Source organism: Eulemur rufifrons, chromosome 24 (genome assembly GCF_041146395.1).
Source record: "Eulemur rufifrons isolate Redbay chromosome 24, OSU_ERuf_1, whole genome shotgun sequence".
Lineage (NCBI taxonomy): Eukaryota > Metazoa > Chordata > Mammalia > Primates > Lemuridae > Eulemur > Eulemur rufifrons.
This window is the reverse complement of record NC_091006.1, coordinates 13838726-13850877: the sequence shown is the minus strand read 5'-3', so window position 1 is coordinate 13850877 and position 12152 is coordinate 13838726. Positions and strand designations below refer to the sequence as shown.

The following is a 12152-nucleotide window of genomic DNA, read 5'->3' as shown; positions in this document are numbered from 1 at the left end:
TGGCAAGGAAACATCACAAGAGATGCTGTGTTTGTTACACCATATCCCATCAGGAGGCACATAATGTCAGGCTGCCCCATGATTCCTGAAGTTAAGTTTCACCACTTTGTTAAGACGGTGACCTCTCTCTCATTTCAATATAAAGGTATATTTTTCCCCTTATAATTAGTGAGTAATCTATGAGGTAAGACTTTAGCAACATGTGGCTAACCCCGTGATCATTGCAGGAATGAATTTCGGGGTTACAAATGCTGATTATATTTCCATCATATGTATATATCATTATATCTACCATGTCCATTAATGATGTATATACACACACATACATGCATACACGCATGTGTCACACACACAGACAAAACGTGTTACCGTTCATTACAGTCATTCCTTTGGATGCTCAAATTGTCCCAACTTTGGCTAGCAGGAGCCCTTCATGTTGGCTTCTGTGTTCTTTTGATGTGACCTCATTCATTTTGAACACTTCTTTGCCTTTTTGGCTGACTTTATATTTGTCCTTCCGCAAACCTGAAAGCAGCCATTTTTCCGAAGGAGTCTGGTTCCTTTTCATGGGCGAGAACATCTAGAAACAAAGACCAGGGTGGAGACACATGTTTAGCTAAACTTTCAACCACTGATGGAAGCTGATGGTCTGAGAGGGTCTTATCTAACAAAGAACTTGAGTGCTAGAGTTCTGACTATTGCAGCTATCTATGGCTGCGCGACAAATCACCCCCGACACCTAGTGGCTTGAAACAACAAAATCATTTTATTATCTCCTAAGGTTTCTGTGAGTCAAGAACTTGGGAAGGGCTCAGCGGGGCGGTTCTGGCTCTGGGTCTCTAAAGAGGATGCACTGAGACAGTGGCCAGCGTTGCAGCAGAGGAGAGAGCTATGTGCTGGCCAGGCCTTCTCTCCCCAGTCTCTGGCCTCTCTGTGTGGTCTCTGCACGTGGGGTAGTCTGAGCTTCCTCCCAGCTTGGCAGCCTCAGGGTAGTCTGCCAGAGGCTCAGAGCAAATATTCCAGCAAATAAAACAGAAGCTGCATCTCTTTTATGACCTAAAGCCTTGGAAGCCACAGGCCATTGGTTGAAAAAGTCACAAAGGCCCTCCCAGTTTCAAGGGAAGTGCACATGGAGGAGTATATTGTACGAAGAGTGTGTGGGGCCGGGTGTGGTGGCTCACACCTGTCATCCCAGCACTTTGGGAGGCTGAGGTGGGAGGATCGCTTGAGCCCAGGCATTTGACATTGCAGTGAGCTGTGATGATGCCACTGCACTCTACCCCAGGCAACAGAGGGAGACCCTGTCTCAAAAAAAAAAAAAAAAAAAAAGAGTGTATAGGATGAGGGATATTATTGCAGCCATTTTCAGGGAATACAGTCTGTCACACTGACTCAGGACAAATACAGATGTTCTAGAAACTTGACAGGCAGGCAACAGGGAAGTCACCCTGCTGAGAAAATTGAGCATCCAATGCTGTGTTCCTTTTCTAGTGGTCGCCCATCTCTCCTAATAGGTAGGTAGGTTTTGGATTAGAAGCATAGTGTCTTTGGCCATTCCGGCTGCTGTAACAAAATACCTTAGACTGGGTAACTTATAAGCAATAGAGATTTATTTCTCACAGTTCTGAAGGCTTGGAAGTCCAAGCTCAAGGTACCAGCAGATTGGTCTCACATGGTGGAAGGAGCAAACACCCTCTTTTATAAAGTCACTAGTCCCCTTCAAGAGGGCAGCGGCCCTCATGACTTAGTCACTTCATAAAGGGCCCACCTCTTAATACTATCACACTGGGGATTAAGTTCCAGCATATGAATTCGGGGGGACACAGTCAGACCACAGCACAAGGTGAAGGTCAGCATCACAGGTGAGGTCTAGGGCCCAGCAACAAAATACACACACTGGGTGGGTGGGGGTTCCTTTAGCCATTGTCCCCCAGCAGTCCCACTTTGAGAGATTTTTCTGAGCACACTGAACTACATTAATTTCATTCATTTTCCCATATTTTATTTATCAAAGATACACCTAACTGCCAATCAGAACTTCTGATCGGGGGGAAGTAAGCAGCGAACACACTGAGTGGACAAGATTTTTTTTTTTTTAACAGCCCGATGCAGAGAAATTTGATTTTCAAGTTAACCTCTGAAACTTCATCTGAAAGGAAACGTACAATTTCCATTTGGTTTTTTGAAATAGTGAAAATTCCTCCAAGCCATGACTGTGGCGGGTCACTGCCACCATCTCTTCCTAATACAGTCTCTGGCGCATCACAGACCCCAATCAGAGCAGAAAACGTGAATGCAAAATGGGGATCAGGGTGCAGCTGCTCAGGACTGTCACTTGAGTTGGAGATTTGAGTTAAGCGTTAGGGTGGAGATTAGGGAACAGAGGATGGCACCGAGGTTTGGTTTTGTGTTTGAGCTAGACCTGGGGCTCTGTCCTCATCTTTTTCCTGTCTGCGTCTGTCGCTATGTTTCCACTACCTCTATCTTATTTCCAGCTCTCAAACAGACCCAGCTTGCTGCCAGCTCAGGGCCTCTGCCTGGGTGCTCCCTCCTGAGTGCTCCAGGAGGCTGCCTCTTTCTCATTGTTTCAGTACAAAAGCCACCACCTCCAGGAGGCCTCCCCTGATCACCTCAAGTCAGCCCTCCTGCCTCCCAGCAGCCTCTCTCCTTCCTAATTGCCCTCTTATTTTCTTCATAGCTTGTACTGCTCTTGAAACAGGTCCTCGAGTTACCCTCGCCCCTGGAGGGTGAGCCACACAGGGTCAGGGACTCGCTCAGTCCTGCCCTCCAGCTGTGTCTCTGGGCTCTGAACAGCCCTCGGTGAACACTGGGGGTTGATGGCAAATCAACCTTCAGCAAAACAGCAACAGTCATACTTTGCAGGCAGGGCTGAGATTTAGACCAGGTGGACCAGGGGGGCTCATTGGTTGTTAAAATAGTGAAATACTTCCCTCCTTCTCTAAGAGCCCACCTAGACCCTGCTTGGTCTCTCACCTGAGACCTTCTTGTTAACAAAACGGTTAATGCTGGGCACAGCACGGGCCTTCACTGGCACCCACATCCCTAGGAGGATGCAGGGAGTGGTTGCAAGGAATGGACTGATGCTCTCAAGGTGTTCAGCACAGCACCTGGTCCGCAGCAGGCAAGAGGAGCCACTGGCTGCCATGTCATTACTATTTTGCTTGTGTCTGCATTGATCCAGGCCCCAGGGAGCACACACGCCTTCACCAGTCCAGCCTCGTAGACTAGGTTCCTGCAGCCCAAAGCTCCCCAATACCACCTGTCGTCCTCCGGCCTCACCTTCCCTCCATTTCTCAGTTGCCCTCTGAGCAGCTCTCTGGCCCCGCCAGCCAGCACCCACCCACAGCTGCCCTCACGCGCCCATCTGCGACCTCGCTTCCCTGGTGAACTCTGGCCGGGCTCCTGCGCTGGTTCATTACAGACGTCTGTCTGGTCCAGTTTCCTTCCAGCCTCCCAACCCAACTTTCCCCAGATGGGCTTCCACTTTGCTCCATTTCTGCCCGCACGGGTGGCAGGGCCACACTTCCCCTCCCTGGGACTCACATAAGGAGAAGAGTGAAGAGGCACAGTCAATCTCTCTGGGACCCTGGCACTGAGAGAAGGAAACTCTGTCCTTTTTATCTTCTCCGTCCTCCATGTCCTAAGTTAGCAGTCAGACTTTTGGTGGGGGCAAGGAAGGTGTGAAATTTCTGCTCTAATTGTAACATCTGGAAGGACATTCAGTGCCCTGGACAGGGGCGCCTCCTCGCAGCCCCCTTCTGGGTTGCTCCTATTTCCACATGTCCCCCTTCCTTGGTGCCTGAGCTTTGGAGGTGGCAGAGGGGGGGAGTGGAAGGGTAAGCAGGGGGGTCACAGTGACCTCTCTGAAGCCTCCACATCCTCCTTCCCCCTCCCTGTACCCCACAAGGTGCAGCTCCAGCTTCACAGCTCTAAATGTGTCCCCAACACCCCTGCCAACACCTGGGGAGGTGAGAGAACGTGGGGAGGGGAGGGTGTGGGGCCCTCTGTCCCTCCCAGGCGCCTCCCCACGGGTCTGGGTCTGGGCCGGAGGCTGCAGGCTGGGACCCCACCTCTTCTCCAGCCCTCTCAAGGCATCCCAGAGCCCGGGACAGAGCATCTGCATCCCAGCCTTGCTCCTCTGAGAGCCTCAGCATCCTGGTCTAGAAAATGGGCCTGGAGACCACCCTTCTTCCCATCAGGAGTACCGGTTGGTGAAGTGGGCCCGCATGGGGGGAGGGGGTCCGAGAAAGGCCATCTGTCCCTCCACAAGCCCTGCCCACTTGCCCGGCTCTTGCCACCCCTCTTCTCGCCCCTCCTGGAGATGTCTCCACCCCCTCTGGTCCTTCCCTCCCGCTCCCTCCTCTCACCTCTGTCCAGCTTCTTCCTACCTGCCCTCTTCTTTGTCCAGCCAGCGCCTGCTCTCCCTGACAGCACCCACCACCCTCTGCCCCCTCTCCTCCCTCCCATCCCTTCCAAGCCTCTCCCTCCTCTCCTCCCTCCTCTCTCCCTCACTTCCCTGCCCCTGGGCCTGTCCCTGCCCACTGCCCTAGAGCCATTTCCCTCCACTCCTCCCGCTTCTCCTCTCCTCTGCCCTCTTTCCCTCCTCCCTCCCCACCCCTTCCCTCTCCTCACTGCCCCATTCATTCCACCCGGTCTCCTGGAGGCGCACTAGGAGATCCTCCTCCCCCTGCACACGCCCCTCTTTCCCCCGCATCTCTTCCTTCTTGCTATCTCTTCCCTCCTCGCTCCCCTTCTTCCTCCCTTCTTTCCTTCCTCTTCCTTCCTCCCCTTCTCCCTCCTCCTCTTCCTCCACCCTCTTCTCTCTTCCTTCCTTCCTTTCTTCTCCTTCCCTCTTCTTTTCTCCCTTTCCCTTTCCTCCCTCCTCCTCGTCTCTCCACCCCCTGCACCCTTCCTCTCCGCTCTCCCTCTTCCTTCTTCCCTTTCTCCTCCCTCCTCCCTTTCCCTCCTCACCCGTCCTCGCCCTTCCTTCCCCTCTTCCCTCCCTGCCTCCCTTCTCTCTGCCCTCCCCCCTCCCCCTCCCCCTCCCCCCTCCTTCCCGGGCGTCTCTCCCCCTCGCGCCCTCCCCCCGCGCCCTCCCTCCCGCGCGCCCCGCCGTCATCAGTATTCCGCTCCCGTCTCCGCCGCTCTCGGCTGCTCGCGGTCGCTGCCGCACCGTCCGAGGCGGGGGCCGGGGCCGGGGCCGGGGCCTGGGGGGGGGTGGGGTGGGGGGAGAGCGGCGCCGGCGGGCCCGAGGAGGGAGGAAGGAAGGAAGGAAGGCTGGAAGGAAGGAAGCTAGGAAAGAAAGAAGGAAAGAAAGGAAGGCAAGAAGGAAGGCGGGCGCCGGGCCGGGCGGCAGGCGGGCGAGCGGGCGAGGAGGCAGAGCGGGCCCCCCCGAACCCCACCGCCGCCGCTGCGGAAGCCCCCTCCCCATCCCGGTGCCGGGGAGGGGGGAGAACACGAGAGACTCGGGCCCGGCCGCAGCCCCGCCCCCCGCGCCTCCCCGCAGCGGGCCTTGCACCCCAAATTCCCGTGCCTCATTGGGGGGGGTCCTCCCCCCGCGGGCCGGGCATGCTGCCCCCTGGAAGGAGCCCCTTTCCTCGCTGTGAGTAGCCTCTGAGGGGCACCGGTCGGGGGCGGGGGGCCGGAGGCGGAACCGCGGGGGGTGTGGGGGGGCATTCTCTAATTGGGGGACAGTGGTCTCAGGCCTCCTCTGGGATGGTGGGGGGACGGCAGAGGACAGTGGGCGGGGCCTGGTGGGAAGCCGAAGCCGGTGGGGGAGGCGGTCGGGTGGGGGTTCTCAGGCCGGGTGAGTTCTGTGTTGGGGGGGTCGCCTCTGCCCGAAGACGGGTGTGTAGGGGGGGTGTACGTCCGGCGGTCGCTGCGTATCCAACTGTGGGCTTGAGGACGTAGGCTTAGGGTGGGGGGGTCTCGCCAGGCGCAGGTCTGGGCCCCCCTTTCTCGGGCGGGAGTCCGGGTTCTTCCCCCCCCATTGCCCCTCCCACCCTCCACACCGCTGCTGCTTGGGGTGGGGGGGCATGCCAGCGAAGGGGAGGGGGGAGAGGCGGGCACGGGGTTTCCTTGGTGACCGCGCCTGGCAGGAGCGGTTGCCGTGGCAACCGGGGAGAACCGGGGAGTTTGGGAAGTGAAAATGGGAAAGACGGAGGGGGTGACTGGGGAGTGAGACAACCCCCTCCCCAGTCTTCAGGCTTTCTCCCTCTGGGGTCCCCCAAGCCCTCCTGGTGGGCAGCCGGGACCCCTGCCCATCCCTCTTCGCAAGACCCCCTCCCTTGACCCCTTTCTGCTTCAGGGCCTCTATCGCTGGGCACGTGTCTCTAGGACCACTGCCTGTCTCCCACCTTCCTCAGCCCTCCCCTCTTGGGGACCTCCCCTCTTGGGGGCTCCCTCCCCCATTTGCTGTCTTCCTCACCCCCCCACACACACACCTGCTCTTCTAGGACCTTCTAAGGCACTTCCCCTTCCCCTCAGGATCCTCTCACCCCCCATCTCTAACCCTCTCTCCGCAAGATCTCCCCTCCGTTGACCCTCTCTCCAGGAGACCCCAAATTTTCCTCTCCTCGAGCCACCTCTCCCTGCTCAGGACCCAGCCTTTCCCCTTTCTCCCTAGCACCCCAGCCTCATTCTCCTCACACCCGGCTTTTCTGGGGGCCTCTTCTATGACCTTTCTTCACACAGAGACCCCTCCAACCCTGTCTCCTCACCCCATAGGATCCCCCAATCTCAGATCCCTCCAGGCCTAGGACCGTCCTTCCGGGGCGCCTCTCGCGCCAACTCCCTATCAATCCCAGGGACCCCAGGCCCAGGCTCTCAGGGTTCCTCCCACGTTGTCATACCCCTGCTTCCCCGGGTTCCTCCTCCTCTCTGGCCTGGGGCCCAGCCAGTCTCCCTCCAGGGCTCTGAGTCTCCGGTGCCCACAATGGCCTCTGGCCCTCCCCCTTCCCCTTCTCTCTCCACCTCCGTCTCCTTCCCCGGCACCCTCACCTCTGCTTTCCCCCAAGCACCTCTTCTCCTCCCTGCCCCGCTCCCCACAGCCCCAGGTGACTTTCTCTCCGGGGTGGGGAATTCCCCTGGGGAGAGCCCAGCTGGGAAGGGGGAGGGGGAAGGGAGCTCAGGGCTGCCCCTCGGCCCCCTCCCTGCCCCCCTTTCCAGCTGGGAGCTGCAGTCGAGCCTCCGCAGCGCCCCATTGCTATGCGCCTCACATCCCAAGTCCTGGCCGCGCAGCCGCCAGACAGGAACTCGGGTTCCAGCGGCAGCTGGGAGTCGCTGGAGTCGGTTTCCCTCCTGGTCCGGGCAGCCGGCAGCATCCTCTCCCCGCTAAAAAATCCCCACCCCGCCCCCAGTCCAGGACCACGGCCAGGGGCAGCACCTCCCTTGCGTAGCATCTTCTGTCGCCTCGCTCCTAACCGCGTTTCACAGCTCCTCTTCCCGGTCCCACCTTCCTCCTCCTCTTCTCTGGGTCTCCTCTCATCCTGGCCACCTGATTGTCCCAATGCACACGCAGGAAGGAGGGACAGAGTAGAGCAGCGGAAAGGCGGGAGACAAGAAAGGGAAGGGTGGGAGGTACTGCCAGCATGAGAGAGGGGCCCGGCCTCCCCAGCAGACACACACGGAGTTACTCACTTGATTTCCAACTGAACCGGAGAGTCGGGAGATGGGAACACGCACCATTCCCGCACAGGGGCGCTCGGGAGAGAGCAAGCCAGTGGCTTGAGGCGGAGACACAGGGAGCCACAGACTCAGGGAGAGTGGGGCGCGCGGGGCTGCTGGGGGGCTTGCCAGGGGCGCGCGGGGCTGCTGGGGGGCTTGCCGGGGGCGGGGGGAGGAGGGGGCGCTTGCCGGAGCCAGAGAGCACTCGGCCACCGGCCGTGCAGAGGGGATCAGAAGCAGCTTCTAACTTGTCAGAGGGACCCTGAAGCGGTCACAGACGGAGAGTGGGAGCGTGCGAGAAAGACACAGAGGCATGTGTAGGCAGCGATGCCCCTGCCCATACACACGTACACACACACACACACACACACACGCACACACACACGGTCATTCACTGGCAGCCGCAGGCCCAGATGTGGAATCAGAGAGGCTGAGTTACAGACGTGGCTCCCACACTCAGAGACAGCCAGAGGCCAGGAGAAAGGGAGCAGTTCCCAGCCCCGCAGTCATGGGCACACACAGAGACACACAGTCCCTCCTCCACGGAGACCTGGAGGGAGAGACAAAGCCAGAGAGGTCCTCGCCCACAGTCCATTGCCTCGTGGCTGCATGGCCTCACGCTCACAGAGAAACACAAAGCAAGAGGCACAGAGGTGACCCCAGAGCTATGGAGTTGCCGCCCCATGTGCTGCTCGTATAGACACACGCGCAGTCAGACCCTGTGCCCAGCGCAAGGGACACACGTGTGTGCTGGAGGGAGGTCTAGCCCCTACCGGTCGCCCTTAATCCCACTCAGAGACCGTTGGGATAATGCTTCCTGCCTCAGAGGGCTCCTCAGGGATCTCCCCACCATCCGAGGACAGCAGGATGAAGACATCAGGTAGCAGAGGGCCACTGACATGTCCCTTGCAAGCAGAGTCTCAGCTAAGCTTAAGCACAGTCAGGGCCCGCACGGAGGGGCAGGTCTTCAGGCAGAGGGGAGGGGAGGGGAAGCCGGAATCTCAGCCTCTTCCTGCACCCTCACTCTGCTTTCCTGCCAGGGTCCCCACCTCCCTGTCTCCTCTCCTCCCCACCCCGCTAGGTCACTTGTGTCCCTTGCTGGGACGGCATTGCTGTTTCCAGCATCTCTCCCTGTCTCCCCTCACTCCGCATCCCGCTGTCCCTGGCTGTGGTTAGGTGTCCCCTGAACCTCCTGTCTCTGTCAAGCCGTCTCATCGCTCCATCTCTCTCCCCTTCATCCCTGGGACTGACCCTTCGCCCTCCCCAGCCCCACATCCCGTCCTGTGGACCTGTGGACTCATTCATCGGCTTTCTCCCTCCCGCCCCATCTGCTATGAAACCCGCCTCTCTTCCCGTCTCTGCCCCACGCCACTGTCTGTGCCTCTCTTCCCTCTTCCTCTGTGTCACCCTCCCTCCACTCCGGTGCTGTCCTGCCAGCCTGTCTGTCTCTCTGCCTCCTCCCGCTGCCTCCTGCCCGCATCCCCGCGCCTCGGCTGCGGCCCTGTGGAACACCAATGTTATTTTCCACGGTGTTTCCAGCATGTTTAATTTCTTGCCAACGTTTTTTTTTAATTAGCGATTTTACATAGAAATCTAGATCACTGGCTTCTTTCGAAACATTCTTCCCCCTGAGTAGCAATGGGCTGTGCTCAGGAGCCCACTCTGCTCCAGCCTGTTCAGTCTGTCCTGGAGTCAGCTGTGTGCTCCCGTCTCTCCTCTTCGCCAGCTCTCCGTGCCCTGCCACCGTCTCCACTCTCCTTCCCTTGGTCTCCTTTGCTGGGGGCTCTCTCTCCCTCCCTGACCGCCACCACTCTCCCCTTCAGTTTGCCCTGACTCTGAGCCCCGCTAGGCTGCCCCCCACCTCCCGGCTTCCACCTAAATGGCGCCCTCCCGTGCCAAGAGCAGGAAGAGTCCCTTATCAGGGAGAAGTGGTTCCTAAGACCACCAGGGCCCAGAGCACACACAAGTCCCCCAGGGCGAGGGTCTGTTTTGACACTGTCAGCCCCTTACAGCGTTCCAGAGTCATCGTTGCATGAGGCCACCATGTTGCAGCCTGTCCTTCTCAGCTGGCTGCTGGCTGGGGCCAGCCACAGACCCCAGGCTCTTGTCCTCAGCATGTGGGCAGATCACGGCCCATAGGCAGGGGGTGGCTTTCCCATGCAGCGGGGGCTGGGCAGCACATGTGGCCTCAGTGCAGGTGGAGAGCTGGGGCTGTCTTAGAGGACACGGGGCGTGGTCTTTATCGGCAAGCGTGGGGCTCTGTCCCAGGAGGAGGGGGTCCTCACGTGGTCTCACCTCCAGACCAGGGTGCAGATGACGGGGCTCCCCTCCTGCCATGGCAGTGCTCGGGCCCACCTGCTGGGGTATAGGGAGCACATCTTGTTTCCTCTCTGTCAGGGTGCAGTAGACCTCATTTCTGAGTTTAGGGACCCCCGCTCCCCTTCCTTTCCCAGTCCCTGAGGCTGGGGTGGCTCTGCCAGACAGGGGGTGGCAGGAGAGTAAGAAGAGTGGCAGGATGCCCCTTGTTGCCTGGAAACCCATGCGCAACTGTTGTCATGGCAGGCGGAGGTGGGGGGGCTGCATCAGAGGGCTGCGAGATGGGCTGGTGGGGGCCCTGCAGTCGGGGGGCAGGCAGAAGTCCATCACAGGGGTCCGTTGGTTCCCCAAGAGGGCCGCTGAGAGTGAGGATGGGGGGAAGCAGGAGGAAGGGAGTGAGGCAGGGCTGGGGTCTGCAGCCTCAGCCACCTCCGGTCTCAGCCCTGTGCCCCAGAACCTGCACCCGCCCAGGGAGTTGAGCTCAGGCCCCAGAGCTCCTGTTCAGACGCTGTGACAAAGGCCAGAAAGCAGTGCCAGCTACAGCTGCACCGGAGGGGTAACCCCAGGTAGTAAACGCAGAAGAGACTTGCCCTCTTCTTGCCTAGAACCCTCCAATACAGAGCCAGAGATAATAATGATAATACTTAACATTTATTGAGAGCTTACCATGAGCCAGGCTCCGCGCTAAGCATTTTATGTGGATTTGTTCCATTTGCGGTCACCCTGCAAGGGAGGCAGGATCATCGTCCCTATTTGACAGGTGGGGAAGCTGAGGCTCACAGAGACGAGGTCCTTTGCCCAAGATTACGCAGCTAGAAGTGACAGGGTTGGGACTTCGAACCCCCAGCAGGTTGTCTCCCCCAGCTGAGACCCCTGCTTTACAGTGGGGGACACTGAGGCCCAGAGTGGAGACCGTGCTGCTCCATCCGGCCTCCAAGTGGAAATCAGAATTGTCAATAACTATAATTAGGTGGTTAATAAGAATAGATCGTAGAAGGTTAGACTTTTAGAAAGACATCGGAGTTCCTAGAAGTCAAGGGCTCTCTTGGGTTCTGGGTCTTGTTTATGCCCTTAAAACCCCAGAGGAGAAAGGACTCGGCCACACCGACTCTCACAGCAGAGGATCAGCCCTCACCAGTGTGGAGTGTAGAGTCTTTTTGCAGGAAGGACAAAGACCCCAAATGCCATCCTGTGTCCCCTACTCCGTGGCAAATGGGTGGTTTGGGTCCAGCCAGAAACGCTGGATTTACACACGGGGTGGTAGGCTGTGTCACCGGATGGGGAAGAGATTTGTTCTTCCGACCGAGTGAGAAGAAATGCTAACTTTTAACGTAGCTGTCGTGTAAGTGTCCAGCACTGTACGTGGTCGCCATGAATCCCCAACAAGCCAGGGGTCATTGTCTTCGAAGACTGCAAGACAAGACAGAGCCTGGAAGGGCGAGTCACAGTTTAAACCCGGTTTTTCCTGACACCAATACTCTTTCCCCCTCTCCGTCCTCCCTCTTGGAAGGATGGTCTGACGATATTGAGGAGTTATAGAATGATTTTATGCCTTCCACATGCCGGGCACTGCGCTAAGCCCATCACAGATGCCGGACCTACCCCATTTACAGATGAGCAAACTGAAGCCCTCAGGGGTGAAGTCCCCTTTGCAAGGTGGCATGGCTAGGAACTGTGGTAGCTGAGCTTCACACCCAGGTCCGGAGGATTCCAAGGCCCATCCTTGAGCGACACCCGTGCACAGAGCTGGAAGAGTTTGTTCTCCATCCTGGGATGGAACTCAGGGGGTGAGATGGGCACTTAGCTCCTTGCTCCTCGGAGTGTGCCCTGAGGCCAGCATCCCCTGGAAAGTGAGGCTAGCCTCACCCTAGGTACACCGACTCGAATCTGTTTTTGTTTTTGTTTTTGTTTTCTGAGACAGAGTCTCGCTTTGTTGCCCAGGCTAGAGTGCCGTGGCATCAGCCTAGCTCACAGCAACCTCAAACTCTTGGGCTTAAGCGATCCTACTGCCTCAGCCTCCCAGGTAGCTGGGACTACAGGCATGCACTACCATGCCTGGCTAATTTTTTCTATATATATTTTAGTTGGCCAGATAATTTCTTTCCATTTTTAGTAGAGACGGGGTCTCGCTCTTGCTCAGGCTGGTCTCG

The 12152-nt window shown here is 58.0% G+C and overlaps 1 protein-coding gene across 1 annotated transcript in view; it reads left to right on the top strand.

Moving 5' to 3' along the window:
• Positions 1-5141: 5141 nt before the first annotated feature.
• The window catches only part of LRRC4B (leucine rich repeat containing 4B), a 38069-nt gene continuing 31058 nt past the window's right edge, over positions 5142-12152 (top strand). Inside the window, exon 1 of the mRNA XM_069457425.1 lies at positions 5142-5623. The gene's annotated coding sequence lies outside the window, so the exon portion shown is untranslated. The remainder of the gene's footprint in view (positions 5624-12152) is intronic.